Here is a 25,923-nt window from a genome sequence, read left to right as displayed (position 1 = left end):
GAGTAGCGCCGCCTTCCTGGTTGCAGCTGAAGGGCATTCATGACCAGGACAGCTGCTGAAGGTGCACTATGTCCTATCACAGTGGGATCCCCCAATCCAGGGAAAAAAGAGGCTTTACTTCCTTTATATACTCATTCATGCCTGGGACAACTCTGCTAGTCTCTGAGAGAGAGAGAGAGAGAGAGAGAGATTGGTAGAGCCAGAGGACTGTAGAGCTCAAAATGGCTCCTGTTGATGAGAAACTGGATGAGAGAAGAAAGAAAAGCATTCACCACTCATTCACTACAGATATCCAGGACCTGAGAACTAGGGGTGAGAGGTTCTTTCTAGTCTTAGCTCTGTCTCTTACTAGGTATGTGACCCTGGGCAACTCTGTTAGTGTGGAGGTGGTTCATCATTTCTGTATTTATCACATGAAGACATCTAGTGAAATGGCCCCTGGAGATGGGGCTGATGATTCTAACTTTAAGCCCCCATTTTATAGTCAGGAAGCGAGGGCAAGGATCACACAGCAAGTTAGGGACAGAGCAGGGCTGGAACTGCCTCCCCAAATCTGGTGCTTCTCTGCCTATCAGACACTTCCATTCCTTACATACATGATCCCCAGCTGCTTTGATAGGAGTAGCAAGAGAAGGTTCCTTGATCAGTAAAGCTGGGGGAAAGCTACCCCCAAGAAGGTGGCCTGCATGGCATCACTTCCAGATGCTCACGGAGAACCCCTCTGTCCCTTTCATGGGGGGCCCCCAACAGAATTAAGGAAGAGTCAGATTTCACTGTGTGAGTGATTAACGGCCACTTGGTCATCTGTATTATTTGAGCTTTTCATAATTGAGTAGATATTTGCCTATTACTTAATAATTACTTAACGGTTGAGTACAGATTAATTAATAATTGAGTACAGATTCTTAGAAAGTTCTACCACTAAATTCATTTATTTTGGGTTAAGTAGTATTTGATTGGTAAAACATCCAAGTGGTGGACAATGTATGCATGACTTCTCGTGGATAAAAACAGCAGCTCACATTTGTTGAGAGCACAACACGTGCCAGGAGAGTTGTATACATCATTTCACTTCACAGTTAGGATAATCTATGAGGTATGTGCAGCTGTTAGCAGCATCTTACAGATGTGAACCCTGAAGGCTGGAGGGCTAGGTCATCTGTTCACACAGGGAAGGTATGGAGCCAGTATGCAAACTCATGTCAGATTGACTGCATGGTCCATATCCCTAACCCCTACCCCATATTGCCTCTCCATACATACTTTACCTGGCAGCAGAATGTCTTTAACGCCTTTTCTGAAATCAGGTTTTGACAGTGGAAGAGAGATAAGAGTAAGAGCCTCAGAGTGCCTGGGTTCAAGTCCCAGCTTCACCACTAACAGCATTATTCAAGGAAGTTAACTTGTATAGATTGTAATTCCTCATCCACCAAGCAAGAATTATAGAATCTTGCTCAGAGAGCTGTTGTGAAGATTAGAGAATACATCTGCAATGCACAATGCAAAGCCTGCTATATAATAAGCTCTCAATAAATATATTATCATTACGGTTCAAGAGGCCAAAGACCAACCTGGACCCCTTCATTGCTGCTGGTCAGCCCAGAGGGAGGGGTCACACTCCCCAGCTATCAGCTTCTTCTGCTGAAAGCTGAGCATTCCCTGACTTAATGCAGAAAGGCAGCTTCCAAGAAAAGCACATTTGATCTCAAGTTAAACTATGACATAAAAGATCAGCTGCCATTCATACGGAGCGCAGTAAGGACAGTTGGACTAGTTGGGGGATGATATCAGCCCAATTAGAGTCAAGTCAGACATTCCCCACCAAACCTCAGTACCCGTCAGAAGTGTTGGCCAGTGCTGACTACCACCAAATTCCTTAAGCGTTCTTACTGGTTTAGCGAAACCTCATTTTTCCCAGTTCCCTGTGTTGGCAACAGTGATCTTGATGTACTACCTGAGTTAGGGCTTTGCTCAGCTGTATATGACATGAGTTAAAATCGTTTTCAAGATGAGTGTCTTAAAAGTCACAGGGAATGACCTCAGCTTTTTTTATTTATCCCAAACCAGGATATAGGAGTGCTGACGCATAGGGGCACTTGTACCCCAATGTTTATAGCAGCACTCTCAACAATAGCCAAATTATGGAAGGAGCCTAAATGTCCATCAACTGATGAATGGATAAAGAAATTGTGGTTTATATATACAGTGGAATACTACATGGCAATGAGAAAAAATGAAATCTGGCCTTTTGTAGCAACGTGGATGGAACTGGAGAGTGTGATGCTAAGTGAAATAAGCCATACAGAGAAAGACAGATACCATATGTTTTCACTCCTATGTGGATCCTGAGAAACTTAACAGAAGACCATGGGGGAAGGGAAGGGGAAGGGGGAAAAAAAAGTTAGAGAGGGAGGGAGGCAAACCATAAGAGACTCTTAAAGACTGAGAATAAACTGAGGGTTGATGGGGTGTGGGAGGGAGGGGAAAGTGGGTGATGGACATTGAGGAGGGCATCTGTTGGGATGAGCACTGGGTGTTATATGGAAACCAATTTGACAATGAGTTTCATTAAAAAAAATTTTTTTAAAGCCAATTCCTAAAAGTATAGACTTTCTAGAACTATCTCTGACTATGTGTTTCCATAAACCTTCTGCCACAAGTGGATGCCAATCCACTCCCTGCTCTGAAAACACAACATGCTTTTCCATGACTCTGACTTTGCTCTTGCTCTCTCTACGTCACAACGAATCATTTCCAACTCTCCATCAAACACACTTTACTTCCTCATTTTCAGACCTTTTGTATAAGACGTCTTTTGTATAAGACCTATGTCTTTGTCTCCCTACTACGCTGAAGGTCACTTGAGGACAAGGACCATCTCACTGTCATTGTTATGTCCACTAGCCTATTACAAAAGGGAAAGAGAGACACTGAATTGGTCCTTAAGGTGTATGCCCACAAATGTTCATGATCACAAATGGCAGTCTTCCCACCCTCATGATGAACATGAGGCCATTTGGCTTACTAACTCTTTAATATATTGCAATACTTCATGATACATTGCAAGTAAGCAAGATATTGACATCTACTGAGGTGGAGAAGAACAAGTTTGACAATTTTGAAAATTGTTTTTTATCCTTTATCGTTTTAAATGCATTGCTACTTTGATGCAGTGCTTAATGATATTTATTGCTTCCACCACACAAGCACAAAACGCTGGCTCACTCTCAAATTCAATATGGACCTTGTGGAAAGTAGTTAAATGCTGTGAGACTTCATTTTCCAATTACTTTAGTAAATTCCTCTTGTGGGGATTGTAATTGCAGGTGGTGATCGGAGAACGCAGAGACCTCAGAAGAATTTTATGGCATTCCAGGCAGGACACGGACCAGCCTGGGGAAAAGAAGAAATAAGAGCTGGAGATACAGGGAATACTACTAGGAAGTTATTTCTGAAGAGAAACAATGGTAAGACCTTCCAGCACCTGAATTTGTTCTGATCCAGTAGGGCAGAATTCTTAGAGGGACCCCTTTTTATTTAAAACTAGTAATCGTACTGGTACCTGTTCAGAAATTGTTCAGAAGCATTCTGGTTATTCTACAGTTATCATTCCAGAGCTGTTCTGACAACTCCTTCTCTCTTGCATTCTCCTTTCCTCCTCTCTTGAATTCTCCTTCCATTCTCTGAATCTTCTTCTATCTGGCCTTTCTAAATTAATTTTTTTGTAGCTAGAGCTTCCCCTTTACTGCAATGGTTACTTTCATGTCTCTTATTGCTTTCTTTAATAACTTTTAATGACCTAAGAAATAGTTGGCTGGGTTCCGTTTTCTACTTCCTCCAAGTCAAATGATAGCACATCCTATACCCTGTGTTTATAAATATCAGAGAAGGCAGCATTAATTTGTTCTGCCTTATCTTCACTAAGGCATGCCTGGATTTTTGACAGGATGAAATTGAACGAGAAAGTGGTTTTCTACATGGCTAAGAAATAACAAGCAAGCCCAGATGTCATGAGAGCTAGCAACCTGCAGAAGTCATCTGTCCGTCCTGTCATTGATTTACTGTACATGGTTTTGGGTGCCTCCCATCAGAAAAGCATGGAACGAGGGGCCTCAGGGTAGACAGCCAGGAGTAAGACAAAAACACTGCCTCAAGGAGCTTTTGTTCTGCAAGGGGAATAAGACAAGTGCTCAAATCAATACGATACAGGTTGCAGGAGATAGGTGCCCCAACAGAGGCTACAAAGAACTATGGAAGGTCAAATGAGGGAGAGATTACATCCCATAAAAAAAGACCTGGTGGAGATCTAAGTCAGTTTGGGGAATGTTGAGTTTGAAATCAGTGGGGCATTCAGATGTAAGCATTAGCAGGCAGTGAGGACATGGGACAGAAACCAGGAAGAGAGAGGTGGGTGAGAAGTAGGGTCCAAAGTCATGTTTGAAAGAGTGTGTTCTCAGCTGTTTGACTCCTGTTTTGACTACTAGGATACTTTTACTGCTACAGCTCCCAGAGCCCACGTGCAGCTGGGGGTTTTAATTTCCTAGCAAAGAGACTTCCTGCCACAGCTGAGGCACCCAGGACCTACAGTTAGGGACTTCTGCTTGGGCAAAGTTGTATTTCAGTTCTTAAAATGAAAAGTTTTTTGTTTGTTTTTGTTGTTTTTCTGATTTTTAAGGTAATACGTGTACAATTTTTTTATTTTAAAAGTATAAAACAAATTTTAAAAAATCATTCATATTTCATATTCATATAACCTACTATTCAGAAAAAATATTTTATAGTACTAAGCTTTTCAATGTAATTAATGCAAATTTATATCTATATATTGATTCTTTTTTTAACTCAGGTATTTTTTTAAAAACAATTGGATGATGTTAGACATATTTTTTGGTATTTTTTCTCTTTAAATAATACACCATGGCCTTACATGAAATACACATCTACATCAACATTTTGGATTCCTGCAGAGAATCCCAACTCCTTACTGATAAGCACTCAAATTATTTTCACTTTGAAACTGCTTTTAGGGGCACCTGGGTGGCTCTGTCAGTTGGGCATCCGAATTCTGCTCAGGTCATGATCTCATGGCTCCTGAGTTCCAAGCCCGGCGTTGGGCTCTGTGCTGACAGCTCAGAGCCTGGACCCTGCTTCAGATTCTGTGTCTCCCGCTCTCCACTCCTCCCCTATTCATACTTTGTCTCTCTCTGTCTCAAAAATAAATAAACATTAAAAAAAATTTTTTTAACTGCTTTTAAATGATACTGTGATAAACACCTTTGTGCATGTATTTTGTTGGGTTTTCCTTAATATAAAAATTTTTTAAGTTTATTTATTTTGAGAGAGAGAGTGCGAGCAGGGAAGGGAGAGAGAGAGAATCCTAAGCAGGCTCCACACCAACAGCACAGAGCCCAATGGGGGAGCTCAAACTCATGAACCATGAGATCATGACCCAAGCCAAAACCAAGGGCCAGACACTTAACAGACAGAGCCACCCAGGCACCCCTCTTAATATAAACGTTTTTAAAGTGGAATTCAGGGTCAAAAGATATGTGTTATGCTAAGCGAAATAAGTCAGTCAGAGAAAGACAAATATATGATTTCACTCATAGGTGGAATTTAAGAAACAAAACAGATGAACATAGGGAAAGGGAAGCAAAAATAAGATAAAAAACAGAGAGGCAAATCATAAGAGGCTCTTAAATACAGATAACAAACTGAGGGTTGCTGGAGGGGTGTTGGCTGGGGGATGGGCTAAATTGGTAATGGGCATTAAGCAGGGCACTTGTTGGGATGGGCACTGGGAATTATATATAGGTGATGAATCACTAAGTTCTACTCCTGAAACCAATACTACACTATATGTTAACTAACCTGAATTTAAATTTTTTAAAAAAGGAGAAAAAAAGATATGTTTAACTGTATTAATACATATTGTCCTTGGACAAAATGTAACATCAAACAGTTTAAACTTTGACTGAATCTTGCCCCCCCTTTAAGTACTCCTCCCACGTCAGGTGGCCTCCCTCCCCATCCATACACCTATCTTGACCCCATTCTTACAAGACCTGAGCAGACTGTTACTTAATTGCTTTAAACAATAAGATATTCACTTTTTATGGCTTTTAATGACTCATTTTCATGAACATGAAAATAACGTCTGGAGCCAAAGAAATGAAGCTATAATGAAGACAACAAAGGCAGAAGAACTATTATGGGCTGACCCTTGACTGATAAACCTCAAAACACACCATTATTAGCCAGGATGAGGCATTTTAAGTTATGATCAGATAATCTGCCCACTTGCAATGTGAGATTTTCTTGATCTGTTTTTGTCAGCACAATTTCTTCACTGGAATGGTCACCCAAACTTCCATTCTGACAATCTTTTGTCATTTCCCCCAGCACATTTCCTATTGCCATTACGGAGAAAGAAAGTGGTCTCTGCCACCAAAGAAAATTCACATTTGGACCAGATGCTCCTGTCTGTGTTGAACAGGGGCACAGGTTCTTTGACCTCTGTGTTCATTTCTGCAGTCCATTTGGATGGCAACAGCAACCCAGGAGTGTGACCCAATAATTATTACTAAGTCCATTAAACTGAAATTCTACTACATTCTCAGCCACGAGCAACACATAATAATCCTGCAAGGCACATCTGTGGACAAGCCACGGAGGCCATGGAAAATTTACTGTGGGACTCTAGGATCTTATTTCATGTTCTCACATTTCTCTGAAGAAAAAAAAAATGTTACTTATGAACATGGAGTTAAACTCTTACAAATTGCACAAGGTTACAAAAGAAAAGAGGAATCCAATCTTGAAAACTCGGTCTAAAAATAGCTATGAATATACAGAATGTAATTTTTTAAAACTTAACCCAAATGAGTGACTACTGTTTTTTTTTTCTTTCCATCTGTGTGATGTTTCAAGTGATACCCTCCTTTTATGAAGTCTGATTTTCTATTATCCTCTTACACATAGTAGGCACTCAATAAATGTTTATTGCAATGAGGTAAATTTAATACACTTAGGTCAATATCTTTCACACATTCCTTATAGTAAGTTTATAGTCAGAAAACAATGTTGACAACAGCCATTTCAGAGACAATACCAAAGGGAGCTCTCCAAACACACCTGAGGTAAATTACTAAATTCTAATTTAAACCACAGCCAATATTACCAATTTGTTTTAAGTGACTTGTCCAGCTCTTAGAAGAGAACAATGATTTGGGGAACAGAAGTAGATCAAGAAGATTGAGAGTGAGTGGCAGGAGTAAAGGGATACATATCTGCAATTCTGGCTTCCTACAGTGAATAGTCAAAAGCTCTCCTACCAGAAAATAATATCTTGAATTGAAAAGCATTCAGATCATGGTGGATTTCTAACTCTATTGAATTTCCTCCTCCCAGGCAGCCTATTTACAAAAGCAGTATGATCACTGTTAATATTGTCATTTAATAAACACATTTCTGATGGGAAAAAAAATATATAACCCAACTATATCCCAACATGTAAATAAAGATTTCTTCTTAAAATATTAGCTTTGTTTGAGGTTGTTGCTTTTCTTTTCAAACTGATCTCTTAGGAATTAAAATATACCAACAAATGGAATTAGTTACACAAAGCAATAAAATACGTTCTTCCTAATATGCAAATATCTTCCTACGTTCTCAGGATAACAGCACACTGGAAGGACAGGGATACTGAGAACTGTCATTTAAAATGCCCGAAAGTGTTTTTTAAATCAGAAACCATATTCAAGCAGCTCTTTTTCACTGTGATGTACTTTGCCCCTCTATTCATTCAAAACTTCTTAGTAAGCACTTATACATCATCACCCTGATGTCTCACTAGTTCCTTGGGTGACTTCCTCTGGAGAGTAAACAGATTTGAACAGGCAAAAAAAATAACACATCCTCTGCTCACATTACACCGATGTGCCTTACAAGAATCATTTCAGACACAAATTTTCTCATTAGTGGGGAATACTCTATTTAGTAAAACAACTTTAACTTAAACATGATCATAGAAATCTTTTCAAAGATAATGCCTTTCTAAACCAATTACAAATTTTAAAAACGTATTGCTACAGTGACCAATTCATCTGGTTTGCCCAGAACTGTCCCAATTTCAAAACTAAAATTCCTGCATCCTGGGAGCTCCCTTCAGACCCAAACAAACAGGGACAACTGGTCACCCTACAATAAGCAATATTTGAATGCAAATATCAGAAGGGTCAAGCCATTCTTTTTCATTGAATTTAAAAGCCTCTGTATGTATGTATAAAGCACTGTGCTGAAAAGCAGTCGGTCAGGGTTCAGGCAAGAGTTGGGTGCCATGGCCAAACTAATTTGAGGAGACTTTCATAAAGAGGTTATTGACGGAGGTATGGGCAGAGTTAGGAAATCCAACAAGATGTTGGGCAGGATCCTGGGCTAGCAACAGTGGGGAGACACTAGCACCTGAAGAGGTAGATTATCAGAACCTGAAGAAGGCAACTGTTCAGTGAGGGATGTCCTTCTGAATTCACCACAACCCAGGGGGGAGGGAGCCTAGACCTCTGTGTCCTTCCACTCTCCAGATTTGCAAAGATGCCTCCCCTTGGTTGTATCCAACTAGAAGGCAGAGGAAGGAAGCCTGTTGATAAAGTTCTCATCTGTCAGCATCCCAAGCCATGGAGCAGAGCAAAGACTGGGTCTGCAGGGGCCCAAACAGAGTTAAGCCTGGCTTCTGCTTTTAGCAATTTAAAATATAGGAGAAATCTTAAAGCATTATTTCAGATGCACACCTACCATCTCCCTGTACCATTTGCTAGCACCAAAAAACTGAGTGTTGAGATATAACTAGTCCTTGGGGAAGTAAATAGAAATTGAGTTTAGGGGTGCCTGGGTGCTCAGTTGGTTAAGTGTCCAACTTCAGCTCAGGTCATGATCTCATGGTCCATGAGTTCGAGCCCCGCGTCAGGCTCTATGCTGACAGCTCAGAGCCTGGAGCCTGCTTCAGATTCTGTGTTTCCCTCTCTCTCTGACCCTCCCCTGCACATGCTCTCTCTCTCTCTCAAAAATGAATAAATGTTTAAAAATTAAAAAAAAAAAAGAAAGAAATCAAGTTTAGTTCTTTATGCCTTTTGGCATGGTCTATCTTTAGTTAACTTAAAATGAATGAACCCTGAGAGTTCAAGAGATATTTGTAGAAATATTAAAGTATCTACCTCTGCTACTTTCATGATTGAGTCAGAGTTTGAATTGTACATCTATTCCTTCCCTTAATAACTCCAACAAAATAATTTGAGGATATCTGCAAGGTGGCACTAAGTTACCTTGTTGGATTTACTCTGTGGTATTCTGCCAATATTTTTACTCTGAAGCAACCTTCTCTTATCAAAAGAAAGAGTCTCCATGCTTTTCCAAAGTTTGTCTATTCTCATCAAAACTGGGAACAAATGGGCAGATTACCCAGTAATGCAAGTAACTGTATTATACACTGTCGGCTGCATCAGATTTTCTAAGTGACAACTTAGATTTACAGAAGAAACATTACAGGAAATCGCTACCAATGTGATCCCCAAAATGCTTCCTTTCTTATTATCCCCTCCACCACCATTCATTCAATGTTTAGAGGTGAAAACACCAATAAATGTATCATAAAGTTAGCTGTCATTCTGATAGCATTCAACCTGCTGAAATTCCCCCACACAATTACAGCATCATGGCAGCTAATGTCTCACAAAAAGACCACAGGTTGTCATGCAAAAAGTGCCTGTTATCTTTAAAGTGATTGTGAATAGGTTACTGAGTCTCCATTCCTTCCTTTGTAAAATGAGGGAAATAATGGATAACTCATTGATTGTTATAAGGATTAAGTAGTAATATAATTTCAAAAAAATACCTGACAGGAAGTAGGCCCAAAATTAATGTCCACACTCATACTCTCTGCCTTACCCTAGTATATATTATATATACATTTAGATACATAGTTTTGGTAACTTTATATTTTAGTAACTAAAGAAAGTATGCCATAGAATCTGCAAACATATCTGCTCATCTCTGCTCCTTGACATTGAGTAGCCATCGGCAAATACGGCGGATGAGTTCAGACAAGTATGGCATTCCATTGAACAAAGGGCTTTCAGAGAAGTATGAGTTTTCTTTGTTTTAACCCACTTGAGGTAATCCAAATCGATAAGTAATGAAGTGTAGCCAAGCAACATGCATTCAGGAGAGGCAGAAGGGTAGAAATCTTACCTATTTATTGAGAAGAAAATTTAAGGGGTCTTCTCAGACACAAAAAGAACTTCATGTCCATATGTGAGGTAGATGGGCAATATACATCCCTTCAGACACTCCGGGCTCACCTGCTGTGGGGGGGCATGAACCAACACCGAACAATGGGGAAAATGATCAAGTCATCCCTCTGACCAAATATCTTCTTTTTTTTTCCCCAAAGCGTGGTGTTTTCTTTTCTCCTTGTCTCTCTCCATTCCATCCATCCCCCCACCCCCACCAAAAGAAATTAAAATTTTGAAGTACCTCCATTTGATATTTAACATAAGCCCTGAGTGGTCACGGATTCTCTTTCTTACATTTTCACTGACAAACTGCTTCCAGCTGCCCTTTCTGGTGGGACGCCACCACAATAAAATGCACTGTTTGCTGAGGATTTCAGCTGCCACCTGGGGGCTCAGCGTCCTCAATGAAGGCTATTTAAGCAATGCTGGTGGTGAAATGGTGACAAATGGTATGTTGACTTTTTTTCTGGTGTTTGTGGTTTAGGACTAGTTGTTTTCAGTCTTGCTGGCTCTTGCTTCCGTGTTACCAATCTTTTCCACATTTAAAGTCTGTTACTGCCTCTCCTTCAGGGTTATGGCAGCAAGCTTTGTGCTGTTGACAGAAGCCATTTGTTGAGTGGAAGGTTCATATTTTAGAATACTGGCAAGGACTGATTTTACAGTTAGTCCATGGTTCTGAATTTACGTTTACTTTTTTAAGGGTTTTCTTTTTCACCTAGCTGAAAAGTGTTTCTTCATTAGGTTGTTATCACTCCATTCACATGAAATGGCCTTGACTGCTACTTCTTTTATCTCTAGTCACACACGGTAAAATTAGGCTTGAGCCCACATGATTAGCCAGAGACTGGTCCACATGTGAGTCACATTTGCTCTCTAAACATCTTGGTGGCTTCACTGGTAAGATGGACTTTGTCTCAAGCTCAACCCCTTATATGTCACCTTTCTTATCTCTGGAGTCCCTTCCTTAGCCTTGGTGGCAGTTCTCAAAGATGATCATCTTTGTATCTTTGCCTCGGCTTCCTCCTGTTCAGTTCCTTCTCCTTACACTGCCTTCCTCCTTCATCCCTCGCAGTTCTAGAACACATGCAGTTATTTCTGCTTCAAGGTCCTGAGCTGACTGTTGGCTAAACTAAAACACGGCTGAACCCAAAGTCCTGAGAAAGGACAGTTTCCACTCTACTCCTGAAGAGGAGTCATGGACTCTTGCTTCTAAAGGGAAAGAAAGTACATTTCATTGAGGGCTCATCAGGAATCCCAACATGCCCTTGGGCAGAAGGCATTGGCTGCTGTAATAGCTTTCTGCTTCCAACTGTAAAGAGATCCAAGAGCAATTTACCTTCAAAGAGATGCCATGGGTTCAAGACCCTTTCCGTGAACTTCCTACTTTGTGCACTCCAATACAACAAGGTCAGGTGGCCATTTGAAGTGGAAAAAATGATTTTTCTCCAATCCAAAGCATGCTTGGAGTACAACTAGAGGCAACCTAAACTACTTGCATAGTTCCACATTATTCCACTAATTTAGTACAAACCCATATGTACACAGGCTTGGACCTGGTCTCACTTCTATTTCTCAAGCCCAGTCCCCACCTTCCCAGAGCTCTTCCTTCCTCCTAGGTCCCAATCTCCCTCTAAGTATCACCTTCCCAGAGCTCTTGCTTCCTCCTAGGTCCCAATCTCTCTGTATCAAGCCAATTGAAAATCAACTTTATTTAAAATCTATTGCATACCTCCTCAGTCTAGAAGGATATTCATCCATGCAGAGTCATAAATTACAACACAGAGTGATCAGAACAATCGAAGTGGGACAAAATCCCTCTTCTCCAAACACATGAACCCCACCTCTATAGCATCCTTGTTTCTGCCCCTGGAATCTCTCCAAACCAGACTCTCCCTCCTGCTGGCACACAGCCTAGATCAAACATCCAAAGAGGCCCTGCTACCTTTTCCTGCTCAGTCCTCCTTCAAGCCTGTGTGAATCTACTTTCTCTGAAACTTCATTTTGCATGGGTGCACTCATGCATGCTCACACTCATACTCTTACACACTCACACCACACACACACACACACACACACACACACACACACACACCCTGCAGAATCAACAAGTCATGCTGAGAATACAGAACTCATATCCATATTTCCAGATTATTCTCAGACCTTTTGTATATCCATAGCCCAGACAGACAAAGTTACTCAGTCTGTTCACCGTTTTGATGGAGGGAATATCTGTCAAACCAAGACATAGACCTAATGAGTCCTGTTACATCAACATGCAGAAGACTTGGTACTTCAGGAATTATGAATCCATCATTGAAAAAGGTGAATGACCCCATCATCTTTTGACTATTAAGATCAAAAGGTAAAGATTCTAATATAGGTAACCTGAAACATCCAAAAATCCAAAAGCTTTTCTGGTCTGAAAGCATCAGCCAATATTCTTCCAGAAAATATATTTTCCTGGTGATGTTTGGATTGAGATGTTATTAGAATAAGTGTCTACACCACGGGTAGTCTGCAAACTATTCAAGGTAAGGTCTGGGTGGCACAATGAAACTAGTGTGAGAGTAAAAGCATCTGCTGAAGGTAAACTATAGAATTGATAATGGAGACTTAATTCTGTGTTTTTCCAAACACAGATAATATAACTTACCTGTTCCCAAGCGAGGGAAAGAAATTCTTTGGGAGACAAAGTTGAATGGCTTCAGTACTTGGCTCAGCAAGTCAGTTTTAAAGTCGTATTCACGAGCTACACTGGATTGGACTCCAGGGGCCAGGAGTAAAGTCAGTGAAACATCGATTGTATTCCCTATAAGTATTCTCCTCCAATAGGCAGTTGAAGAAACCAATGCACATCCACAGTGTGTCTGTCCTCAGATAGAAGAGAAGAGCTACAAAAAAAAATTATAAAATATAATATATACAGTGTATGAAATATATAAAAACATGTTATATACAATATATAAATATAAAATATAGAGTATAGATAGCATAGTGTGTTGTAAATATATGTATACACAGACTGTACTATATTAATCACAGACTCCCTAACCTTAAGGAGCTTACCATCTAGGCAGATGTGCAAATCCAACCCCTTGTCAACAACAAATTGCCCAGAGAGAGAGGGAAGGATATCACCTGAGCCAGAGGACTCTGGGAAGGAAGGCTCCACAGAGGCCTTTGGATCCGATGTGGAAGAATGAAGAAAAAAAAAAAAATCAATGAAGACAGAATGCAAGGAGAGTTAGTCTAGTCACAGGGCACGGTAAGAGCAAAGGACTGCGAAATGCACGCTCTACAAGATACAAAAAAAGTGTGCCCTGTGATCGGGCTCCGTGTGCATGAGATGTCATTGGAGAGGTCACTGGAGTTGAGCCCAGAAAGAAATCCGACGCCAGGCCACGCAGGACGTTTAATGACGCGCTAAGAAGTTTCGTTGTTATCCCGAAGACGGTGAAGCCACCACCTGTTTTTCTGGAGGAGCCTGATATGATTCAATCTGTGCTCTAGGAAGACACGTGGTGGCCGTGCTGTGGAAGGGTGGGAATGGAGAGGAGCTAAAAACGGGGAGGCCCCTTAAGGAAACGGGCCTCCGGTAAAATCCGGGGAATTTAAGCACACACATAGGTCCTTCTAGCACCCTCTATGCAGGCCTGCCCCTCCTCCACAGAAGCCTCCCCTGGAACATTCTCAAGCCCCCACCCAGCCTGTGTTCCTCCGGGGGCATTTTTTTGAGAGAGAGACAGAGACAGAGACAGAACACGAGTGGGGGAGGGGCAGAGACAGGGAGATACAGAATCCCAGGGAGGCTCCAGGCTCCAAGCTGTCCGCACCGAGCCCGAAGTGGGGCTCGAACTCATGAACGGTGAAATCCTGACCTGAGCTGAAGTCGGACACTTCCCCGACTGAGCCACCCAGGCGCCCCTGATGCTTACTTAGCATTGCACATGCTAGGCCGGCTGTCACGTGACTCCAGCGTTTGCTCCTATGTTTGGAACATCGCACTTCTGGTAGCACAATCTGCGCATCTCGTTCAAAGCCACTTAACACTTTTGGCTGATAGAAGTCTTACAGTTAACAAAGCCCCTCGGTTTTTACACGAAATGCTGCTAAATCATGAATCTCCCACCCTCTCTTCATTTTTATGAGTAGTTAAGATAGAAGCCCTACCTATAGTAGTAAAGGCTGCTAATGTAGTAGATTACTTAAATAACCAGCATGCCTTTTAGAGGGGGCTGTTATGATCTAATTCAAGTGATAACAATCCAGGGTCTGTGCCAGGCCTCAGTCTAACGCATATCCTTTGTGAGCAGAAAGGGGTTTTTAAAAAAAAATTTTTTTAACGTTTATTCATTTTTGAGGGACACAGAGAGAGCATAAGTGAGGGAGGGCAGAGAGAGAGGGAGACACAGAATCAGAAGCAGGCTCCAGGCTCCGAGCTGTCTGCACAGAGCCTAACGTGGGGCTGGAATTCACTAACTGTGAGATCATGACCTGAGCCAAAGTTGGACACTTAACCCACTGAGCCAGCCAGGAGCCCCAGAAGGGGGCTTTTTGACCCTGCCCCCCCTACCTCCCATCCACCTCCCATCCTTGCATTCTTAATCCACAAACTATTCCTTGGAGTAAGGAATCAAAAATCAATATACGTAAAAAAATTCAAGGTATTGGTAATGTGTGGAGGGGAAGGAGAGAGGTGGTAATATTTATTTTGGGTGTCAAATACAAGGGGATCGTTTTATTTTATACCCTTTTGTATGTATGGTGTACTACACGATAAAAAATTTTAGTATATAATAATTTTAAAGGTATACGTGGGGTTGGTTTAAAGTGGGAAGAAAATTCTCTATGATCCTTCTGTTTTGCATTTTTTTAAGAAAAAGAGGTAATGGAGAAAAATGAGGAGAGAAGGCATTAAATAAGCACAATGAAAGGAAGAGAAAAAGATTTAAGATGGAGAAGTAAGTGAAAGTAAGGAAAAAGATTCAAGCTGGGAAGACAGATAGCAATGGTGGGTTTGGAAGGAAGACTTATTTGCCTGGTGGGCACAGAATGAGGCAGGAGACCAGACAGATGAATATGGCGACTACCCACAACACTGAGAAGAGATGGGGTTGGAAGAGATGGGAAAGTGCCTCAGATCCTTCAAAAGCTCTCAGCAGATCCACCCCACCTTCTGGCCATCAGCCTCAGCCATTTGAGGTAGTCAAACCACTCCACCCCCAACCCCCCGCCTTATTGTCCAGACCACGGCCCGTAGGCAGGAAGCACTGACACCAAGGTCCTGCCAGTGTGTCCACCAGACGCTCCCTCACAGCTCTGGCTCAGATTCTCCTTACACATTAGGTATCTGCCCCGTGACTCAGCCTGCTGTCCTTCCTTCCCTCCCCCAGGGCCTGAGCAGCAGTCTGCCAAACCATAATCAACAGGAGCCCTGCAAGCCTCAGTAGCAATGGCGACATCTTTCCAGTGAAACCTGCCGGGTAGGTGTGCAGACTATCAAGGACTTGGTTGGTCACAATGGGACTCCAAACTTCAGGGTAAAAGTCACACTGCCCTCTCCCCCCATCCCCACCCCCCCGCGTGGCAAAATTCCACTTGAGTTAAAGAGTTACATGTTTTTAAAAAGTGAAACCATAAAAATATATGTAACTCAGATAAGTAAAGTAAAAAAAAAAAAAAAAGTGAGTTGTGTAAAAAAAAAGAACAAATGGATATGCAAGCACATGAGACCAGTACAATGGACAGTCTGAACTGTGTGGGGTATGCCATGAAATAGCTTCTTTTTTTTTTTTTTTTCCTTCAACCTCTGCCTTCAAATCTTCCTTTCTCAACTCCTTGGGCTGAACACACAGCTCTTTAGTCATTCAGCTTCAAACGCAGTCTCATTCTGGTCACTAAGATTCTATTGCATATATTAAAGTCCAGGCTAAGTCAAAGATTAATTTCATATCCATTCACATCCAAAGACTTTTCCCCTCCATCCATCCTAGGCTGGACTTGTGGCCCAAGGGTCCATCTGGGAAGGAGGAATAAGGTTCTCCTTTTGCACGGTTCTTCCTTTCTCTCCCTCTCCCTGCTGCTTCTAACCCCTCTGAGGGTGGGTGGGGGTGAGGGGATGGAGGACAAGAAGAATAGGGCAAAAGCACTTTCACTGGACTCTTGCAGCCTCATCTGTCTTGGTGGTTGTGCTCTTGTGCCTGGAGGGGCCCACCCATGGGTGGTACTATTGTCTGACCCAGAAGATGCTCTCCAGGTAATCTCCACTCACAGCCTCACCCCCAGGCAACCATCCCAGCAATGCCCATCACAGCCTGAGGGTTGGGGAGAGGAGCCACCTTGAATGGGGTACCAGCAAGATAGCACAACTCAATTTCTACTAGTGACAACTTGGAAGCTTCTCATTTGGCTGTTAGGGACCAATGGGAGAAGCACCCCAAACCACAAACCCTCTATCCAGATCTTTCTTGTGAATAGATTCTCTTGGTAGTCTTATGTCAAAAGACTTATGGACCTCTTCTTAGAATGTTTATAAAATAAAATATGCAATATTACAAAGGAAACTAATATTACAAAGGAAAAAAACATTTTTTTGAATTTGTACTCTAATATGTATGCTGCTTCATGTAACAATCCTCGCTGTGATTTCTAAGTGGTGCTGAGTGTAAATGATATTTTGAGGTATCTGCAACAACTGTGTGTAACATGAAAACACCTGTGGCTTCTACTGGTGACAAAGTTACATGTGTTGCTGATACTACTATGGTTTGTTGTCTACATTCGTAATGGAAGGAAATGCTAAATTTCAGCCAGAAGATAGTAAAAATAAGGACGGACTTATTCTTCCCACTCATGATCATGAACCCCCTGAATTCCATCCACAAATCCCTGAGGACTCCAGATCAAGAAATGCTACTCCAGCGAATGCTCCTCCCACAACCTTCCTGCCTCTGCATATATAGGTCAGAAAAGGTTAGGGAGGTGGCTGCAGGGCCGGTTTGGTGGCTCTTGGTGAGATTTGTAGCTCCCTTAAGATTAGCGAAAATTAAATCCAATAGTCATCAGCTTAGGGACACACAACTCTGAATTGGTGTGAAAAAGTCCACTAAATGACTTGTTGCTGCAAATGTAGTTTCTGCTCTACATTTATGAAAATACTCTAGAATTGGTGTCCAAGAAGCTGTTAAGAGTAAATACCTTGGGGGAGTGGAGGTGGAGGTTGGGGTAAACAGAAGGGAATTACTTTTCATATTAAACCATATAATGAAAAGCGACTTTAAAGAAAACTTTAAAATTTTTCCAAAGGAAACTGTATGTTATTTTAAACTGATCTAAGGCTCATAAGGAGTTTCTAAGCATAAAAGCAATAGAAAAATGATGGGGATGATTGACAGATTTGATTACACCAAAGATAAGTCAAAACATACTGATATCACAAACTAAAAGAATAATAACAAACTTGATGAAATATTTGCAATAAAAATTACAGAAAAGGAGCTAATAGTCTTATATTATGAAACAATCTTATAAATCAATGGGGGAAAACAGTAACATGCTACAAACGGCTGTTCTAGACTTTTCTTTCTGCCCTGATTCTACCATATCTATCTACAGAGAACAACTGACCAGAAAAGAAAGAGAATCCTAAACATACAGATGAATTTCCAAGATTCAGTGGTGGCTGAGGCCACTCCCACTTTTCTTTTAATTCCCAGTTCAGTCCAATCCACTGGTGTTTCAAACTGGTTAAGGCTTGGAGGACCCAGGGCCAAAGTGGACCTGAGCCTCTACACTAGAAGGAAAATAAGTGAGTTTAATCATCTCCCATCTAGGGTATATTTAGAGTTAAGTGGTACCCTTACAATAAGGATGCAAGAAAATTTCTTGAAAGATAAAATGTCATGTTTATTTGTACCTGGCCTTCTGGTAGAGCATCATGCCATGTGTACAACAGAATGGCCTTTGGAGACCAAATAAACTTGGATTCAAGTCCTGGTTCTGCTGCCTTTTACTGTCTATAAAACTTGAACAAGTCACTTATCTAGATTTTTGTTTTCTCATCTGTAAAGTGGGAATGATGCCTCCTCATAGGGTTGTTGTAAGGTTAAGAGATGGTATATGAGATCTACCTCATACCATACACACAAAAAGACTTCAAAGAAATAAATGTTTAACTAAAACATGAAAACATTATGAAATACAGGATAATTTCTTTATGACCTTGGAATAGGAAATGATTTCTTAAGCAAGGTCCAAAAAAAGGCAAATGATAAAAATATATATACATGAATTAAACTACGCTAAGGTTTAAAACTTCAACGCAATGAAAGATATCTTTTAAAAACTAAAGACAGGGGCGCCTGGGTGGCGCAGTCGGTTAAGCGTCCGACTTCAGCCAGGTCACGATCTCGCGGTCCGGGAGTTCGAGCCCCACGTCAGGCTCTGGGCTGATGGCTCGGAGCCTGGAGCCTGTTTCTGATTCTGTGTCTCCCTCTCTCTCTGCCCCTCCCCTGTTCATGCTCTGTCTCTCTCTGTCCCAAAAATAAATTAAAAAACGTTGAGAAAAAAAAAATTTTTTTTTAAATAAAATAAAATAAAATCTAAAGACAAACAAAAACCTGGAAGAAGATATTTGTAACATATAAAATAAACAAAGCATTGGTATGGAACATACTAAAATTCTTTTAAACAAACATTTTAATGAAAACCCAATAGAAAAACGAGCAAAAGACATGAACGGTAACCCACGGAACAAACCACTATAGCCAACAAATATAGGAAAAGATGTGCAATTTCACCAAAAGCATGATAATGCAAAGAAATTCAGAGTGAGATACTTCACTCCCATAAAATTAGAAAAATTTTTTAACTGTGATGAAACAGTCACTGGAGAGGATTGTGGGGAGTCAGGGGTTTTCATGCACTGCTAGTAGGAATGTAAATTGATTCAATCACTTTGGAGAACAATTTGGCATTATCCAGTAAAGTTAAAAATAATCCCAGCCTCTGGATCCAACAATTCTACTTCTGAAGAAACCCCTGCACGTGTTGGACATGTGCACAAAGAGGCATAGAAAGATGTTTACTGTAGTCTTATTTTATAATAGAGATTTACTAGAACCAACTCAAATGTCCATCTGTAGAAGGGTGGCTAAATAAATTGCACTACATTCATGCAATGGAATACTATATACAAGTGAAAATAAATAACCAGGTTTATGTGTAGCAACATGGAGGAATCACAAAAAATATAACTTTGAGAGCAAAAATGCTGCATACACTATGATATGCGTGATATGCATTTATGTAAATATTCTTAAATACCCAAAGCAACACCAAATATTGTTTAGAGATGCATATCTCCATAGTAAAAATATAAAAATATGGCCTGGATACAAACCAAATTTCTGAGGGGAAGGAAATTGGGCAGGAAATGTAGAAAAACTGTTATTGTACCTTCCTGTACTTTTTTAAAAAATTGAAGTATAATTGACATATAATATTACAGTAGTTTGATGTTTGCGTATATAGCAAAATGATCACCACAACTAAGCCTGGTTAGTGTCCTTTGCCACATATAGTTACAAAAAAAATTTTTTGTGTGTGATGAGAACTTTTGAGATCCACTCTCTTAGCAACATTCAAATATGCAAGGCAGTATTATTAACTATAGTCACCCTGCTGTATATTACATCTTCATGACTTATTTATTTTATAACTGAAAGGTTGTACCTTTTGGCCCCCTTTACTCACTTTGCCCATGGCCCGCCCCCCTCTCTGGCAACCACCAACCTCTTCTCTGTATCTATGTGCTCAAGGTTTTGTTTTGTTTTGTTTTGCTGTACTTTCCTATGCTTTAAAAAAAACTTTTCCCAAAATAAGTAGTAAATATGAAGTACTGAGGAGAGTGTGTGACCTTTATGAGGTGCTTGTTAAATTATAGCTATTTTCAAAATTTTCTATCAAGTATAGGTAACTAAAATAAGCTTCGGTCTTGTGTCCCAATTCCAGGAAACTGGTAGCTCTTCACCCAGCACACCAGCGAATAGCAGGCCCTGTACATTGTAAAATAACATGAAATTAGTGTTGAGCCTCGTGTTAATCCAATGGCTCTCCACTGGAGGCGATTTTGACCCCTAAGGGACACTTGTCGATGTCTGGAGACATTTTGGTTATCACAACTGGAAAGGGGGGTGTGCAACTAGAACGTAGAAGACTGAGACCAGGGTTGCTGCTGAACATCCTACAATGCATAGGAGAGCCCCCTACATCAGAGAATTATCTGGTACAAAATGTTAATAGTGTCAGAGTTGAGAAACCCTATGTAAGCCCATAGAAAGTAGAATAAACATTCATTGAACTGAGTTTTAATATATTAAGTTTGACTACTTTTCTGACTTTTTTTTTTCTAAATTATCAGACCTGTGGAACCACATCTTTCTAATACTGGATACTAAGACTAGATCAGAGAGCATGGGTGATAGAGATACTCCCACCCAGACCGTAACCTTTAGTTTTTTTCTCTGTCCCCACAGTAGGCAAGATGCCATTTGCCACAGGGAGTGTACTCTCTATAATCATTTTAATTGGGCAAAACATTATGGAATTTTTTCCCAACTCTGAAACTGTATCAGTCTTGCATCCTAATTAAGTCCAACACTGGCTGCTTCCAAGCTAAAACAACAGAGGCGTTTCTTTTCAACGTCTCAGCAAATAGTTCAGCTGATCAGTGGACGAGACCTCAAATCCACAACACTAAATGAACTACTTTATATTCTTAAAGTTCAGTTGGCCAAATCACACAGAGAGAGTATATCAATCATGATCTGATTCAGCTTCATAGCTGAAAATCCCAAAATACAGTCGCTTAAATAAGATGGAACTTTATTCTTTCTCATTTAAAAGATCTAGAAGTAAGACAATTCAGGGCTAATTTGCTAGCTCCATGATATCATCGTGCTTCTTTGAGCTCTCCAAGGCCCTCATTCTCATAGTCCAAGATGCCCACGGAAGTTCCAACTACAACATCCACATTGGAATCAGCAGGATGGAGGAGAAGGGGAATGAGCATGGCCTTCCATTTTAAGGACACTTCCAAGGGCTCCTTGCAACCCAACTACTCTTTATCTCATTGGTCAGAACTTAAATACTTGACCCTAACTAAATGATAAGGGAGGCAGAGATATAAAGATTTCTAGCTGGACAACAATGTGCCTAGTTAAAAATCAGAATTCTTTTATTAAAGGAGAAGAGAAGAATGGATTCTGGAAGGAAGCTAGCAGTTTGGCTTCCCAAATAATCATGCATACTCTTCTTCCCCAACATAGACACATGTGTCTCCCTCTGCAAAAGAGATGATTCCAAAGTCTCATCCAGGTATTGCATTTCACCCCAAATCCAGAATCTCTGGGTGATGTCATCTCCATCACAACCAGATGTGGCTCCTCCTGGTCTGGTAATTCACAAACCAAAAAATAAGTTATCTGCATTTACATGAGCAGTACATGCCTTGGTTGGCCCCTCTGGTAGCTGCTGCCTTGGCTGAACTCCCTTGTCTATTGTCCACCATGACCTCTGGCTTTGCCCTCTGGGAGATTCTCCCTTGTCCGTTTTCCTCCATGGCTATATTTGAGCCATGGGCATTAGAAGATGTGATGTTCTTTGGAGCTGCAGGGTTTCCACAACTACTCTCTCTTGTGCAGGTGCTGGGACCCAGGGATTCTTTTAAGAATTGAATAATTAGAAGGTTTTGCAAGCCAAGCTAGAGATTTCTGTCCAAATGTAGAAAGCTTCCAACCTATTTGCTTCCAGTCAGTTCCAAGTGTGAGTTACCACAGCCTAAAACTGTGTCTGGAAACTCTATGCCTGAAAACTCTGATCTTTTATTTATAGCTCTTTATGCTCTGCCAGTCCCATCCTTCTCAAATTGAAGTTGACTATTCCTCAGACCTTTTGAAGCAAAGAAAGAAAAAGTTGAGTGGGATGGCAATACCCTTCATCTGTCTTTATGGCTGGACTTGTTTCCATTGTCTAGCAGTGAATACTGAGGGAAGATGCTTGAAAAGGGTTTGGGTCCACGTTCTTATCTCCTGCCAAGGCTGGATGAACATGCAGTCGCGTCTTACTACTGCTTCAGTCTGGGCAGAAAAAGTAATTGGATTTTTCACCCCGGCAAGACTCCCAGTTATAGGGCTCATAATCAATTTAGATCACAGGCAGAGACAATCCCGTAGCGAAACTGTATTCCCTTCCATTTCTGTTAACAGGTAGGCTAGCTCCAGCCCAAGTTCGTATCTTGATTGTAGTAGTTGGCTAAAAGCCACAAGAAGCAACCAACACAAACAGAAGGTTTACATTCCCTACCTTTTCCCCTAGCTACACATTCAGTTTGTGTGCTTTCTTTACATGATTCAGCAGGTGACAGTTGGATCAAGCATTTTGCTACAGCACAACAAGAGTCACTAGCTTTCCAACCAACAATATCTTTTATCATTGCTCAATACCTGAACTTCTCCACTAAGCCAGTGATGCTATTAGATTTTATTGCTTCTATCACCCAACTCCCAGGTGCCAAATCTCATATTGATAAGGATGATCTTTAGCTGTAGCAAATATTAAGATGCAAAAACAAAAGTGGTTTAAATCTGGAACAAGATGTTACACCCAAAGATATGACTAGTCATATGTAGAATGTGATAAGAAATATGTATGTTTTATTAATCATAACAGGTCCTAGTAATAACATAAACCTGAGAGTTTATAGCTTATATAAAACTCCTTTTCCTGTATATAATCTGTAACACTTTTCTCAAGTTGGGACAGGATTTCAGATGATGTTTCTCATAAGGAGAACTCCAAAGATCTCATGATTATGTAGACTAATTCCTGACTCAGGGCAGCAGAGATGGGCCATGGAATCATGCATCAGATGGGAATTGGAAGGAAGACATGGAGAGGAAAGGAAAGAAGTGACTGGGGCTGTTCAGTTCAGATCTGACTATAAATTGCTAAATTGTAAGAGAAAAAAAGAAAGAGAGATACATGTTGAAATAAATCAGAGAGTCTTTCAGAGACCTGCTGCCACTAGTTATTATAATAACCAACAGTTTTTGACACTGTATAGTAAATGGCAATGTGTTAAGTTTTTTGTACACCTTGGGTAATCCTCAAAAACATATGATACTCCTGCGATCACCACCTTATAGATAAGGAAATTGAGACATGGGTTAAATAATCTACCCAAAGTCACAGCAAATGACAGAGCCAAGACTTGAACTCAGTCTCTCAGAGACCAAAGGTAATCTTTTGACCACTATGGTATATTGCTTATGATGGAGTTTGAGGTTTTGGGGTTTTTTTTCTCAAAGGAATGACTTATAACCATGTTAACTTTTCAGTACTAGATGGTCATTCATCACCTGTATAATCAATCTGGATTCATCCAGAAGAGAGTCACTCCAGGTCCAGATTATTAATTGATATTTTAAAACCATATATTATGGTCTTTTGAAAAAAATTTTAATGTTTATTTTATTTTTGAGAGAGAAAGAGAGCACAGGCAGGGGAGGGGCAGAGAGAGAAGGGTACACAGGATTTAAAGCTGGCTCTATGCTGACATAGATCATGACCTGAGCTGAAGTCGAGTGCTTAACCTACTGAGTCACCCAGGGGCCCCATATATTATGGTCTTAATGAGCAGAAATGGGGGAGGGAAGAAGTTAATAAAATGAATAAATAGAACAAGTATGATATGAACACCTTTCATACTACTCTCAAAAATCCCTTTTCTTTTAAAAAAAATTTTTAAGTTTATTTATTTATTTTGAGAGAGAAAGAGAGAGCATAAGTGGGATAGGGGCAGAGAGAGAGGGAGAGAGAGAGAATCTCAAGCAGGCTCCAAGCTGTTAGCTCAGACTTGAACGTGGGCTCAAATTCATGAACTGTGAGATCATGACCTGAGCCAAAATCAAGAGTTAGATGCTTAACCGAGCCACCCAGGTGCCCCTAAACCTCTTTTCTTCCTTTTCCCCTTTTTCATCAAATATTGAGTGTACCCTCTGTGCCAGCTCTTGCACTTAGGACCGGAAATGTCAACAGGCTCAAGGCCCCACTCTACTCACAGAACAGGGTGTTAAGTGCTGGGAGGAGTGAGGTCAGGTGCTGTGTAAGCTCATAAGAGGCATGTCATGCCCAGTATTGGGGGCAATGGATGGGGAGAAAAGACTTCTTTTAGGAGAAGATGCCCAAGCAGAGACCTAGAAGGATAAACAGACATTAGCCAAGCACTGGCAGGCAGGAAGGTCACCCCAGCCAAAGAGACAACATGTGCAAAATCCCAGAAGCAAGAGAAAGCTACATTCAGGGCACTGTTAGGTATAGCTGGCATTTGGAGGCCATGAGTAGGGTGTGAGAAGAGTCATCCTGAGGCTGGGTTCAAATCCTGAAGGTCTTGGTGCTCCACACTAACCCGTTTGGATTTCATCCTGTGGATAATGGAATGTTGAACGCAAGAGGGACACATCTGATTTGTGCTTTAGAGAGTTCACTCTAGCTTCAGGGTAGAGGATGGTTTGAAACATGACAATAAGTGGAGAAATCAGTGAGTAATCTATGAAGTATCAACTTCATAGTGTTGAGATGGTGATGGCTGGGACTCAGGGATAACAACAAGAATGGGCGGCAGTAGACAGGCTGAAGCATCGCTGTGGACACCTGCTCACAACTGAGTGACGAGGAGTCAGCTCAACACCTGGTTCAGCTTGGAAAATTGGGTGGGTGAGTGACATTAGATGAAGGAAGAAGAGGAGCAGGTCTGGGGACAGGTTGATATCAAATAGAAGTCCTAGGAATCGTGGGTTCACCAGAAAGACCTGGCCTGGGAAAGGTGTATGGTTGTGCACATGCTAGTAATTAGAGCCAGGGAAAGGATGAGCTTACCCAGAGAGTACAGTTGACCTCCTTCCCTACACAGATGTCTTAGGCCCTCCTAAGTCACACTGCACTCACAGTGGCCAGGTCTTCCCACTGCAGTGCCCCCCCACATCCAGTCTACTCTCTGGGGTCTTACCCCACTCTAGGTTAGTTGCCCTGATCCTTGTCCTATATTAGATTCTTTGTCTCAGGATCTCTCTCCTAGCTGATCTACTAAGTGATGACATGCTAAAAACTCATAGGAAATAATGGATTATTAGCTAAAACATTTCTGAATTTTAATTAATGAGAATCGATAGAATTTTGTATCCACAGAAATCTCAAGTTTCTTCCTTCCTTCCTTCCCTCTTTTCTTTCTATTTATTTAATGTTTATTTATTTATTTTGAGAGAGAGAGAGAGAAAGAGAGAGCAGGGGAGGGTCAGAGAGAGAGGGAGAGAGAATCCCAAACAGGGCTCCACACTGTCAGCACAGAGCCTAAGGCAGGGTTCATTCCCACCAACCACTAGATCATGACCTGAGCCAAAATCAAGAGTCAGATGTTTAACTGACTGAGCCACCCAAGCACCCCCTTTCTACTTTGTTTGTTTGTTTGTTTGTTTGTTTTTGAATCAGTGGTTTTTCCTGAGGTGAGCTGCCCCTCAGGACCCCACCACTACCACTATAACTCCCATCTCCTCAAATATGGATTTGCCAAAAATTG

General features: G+C 41.0%; 1 long non-coding RNA gene across 1 annotated transcript; it reads right to left on the bottom strand.

Moving 5' to 3' along the window:
* Positions 1-3,180: 3,180 nt before the first annotated feature.
* LOC115513286 lies at positions 3,181-10,861 on the bottom strand. Its single transcript, XR_003968653.1, has 3 exons — positions 10,531-10,861; positions 10,246-10,358; positions 3,181-3,393 (listed from the first exon to the last, which is right to left on the bottom strand). It is a non-coding gene; the product is annotated as an uncharacterized LOC115513286 (long non-coding RNA).
* Positions 10,862-25,923: the final 15,062 nt, after the last annotated feature.

This window comes from Lynx canadensis, chromosome B2 (assembly GCF_007474595.2).
Source record: "Lynx canadensis isolate LIC74 chromosome B2, mLynCan4.pri.v2, whole genome shotgun sequence".
Classification (NCBI taxonomy): domain Eukaryota; kingdom Metazoa; phylum Chordata; class Mammalia; order Carnivora; family Felidae; genus Lynx; species Lynx canadensis.
The sequence above is the reverse complement of the archived record's forward strand: the minus strand, read 5'-3'. Positions and strand labels throughout refer to the sequence as shown.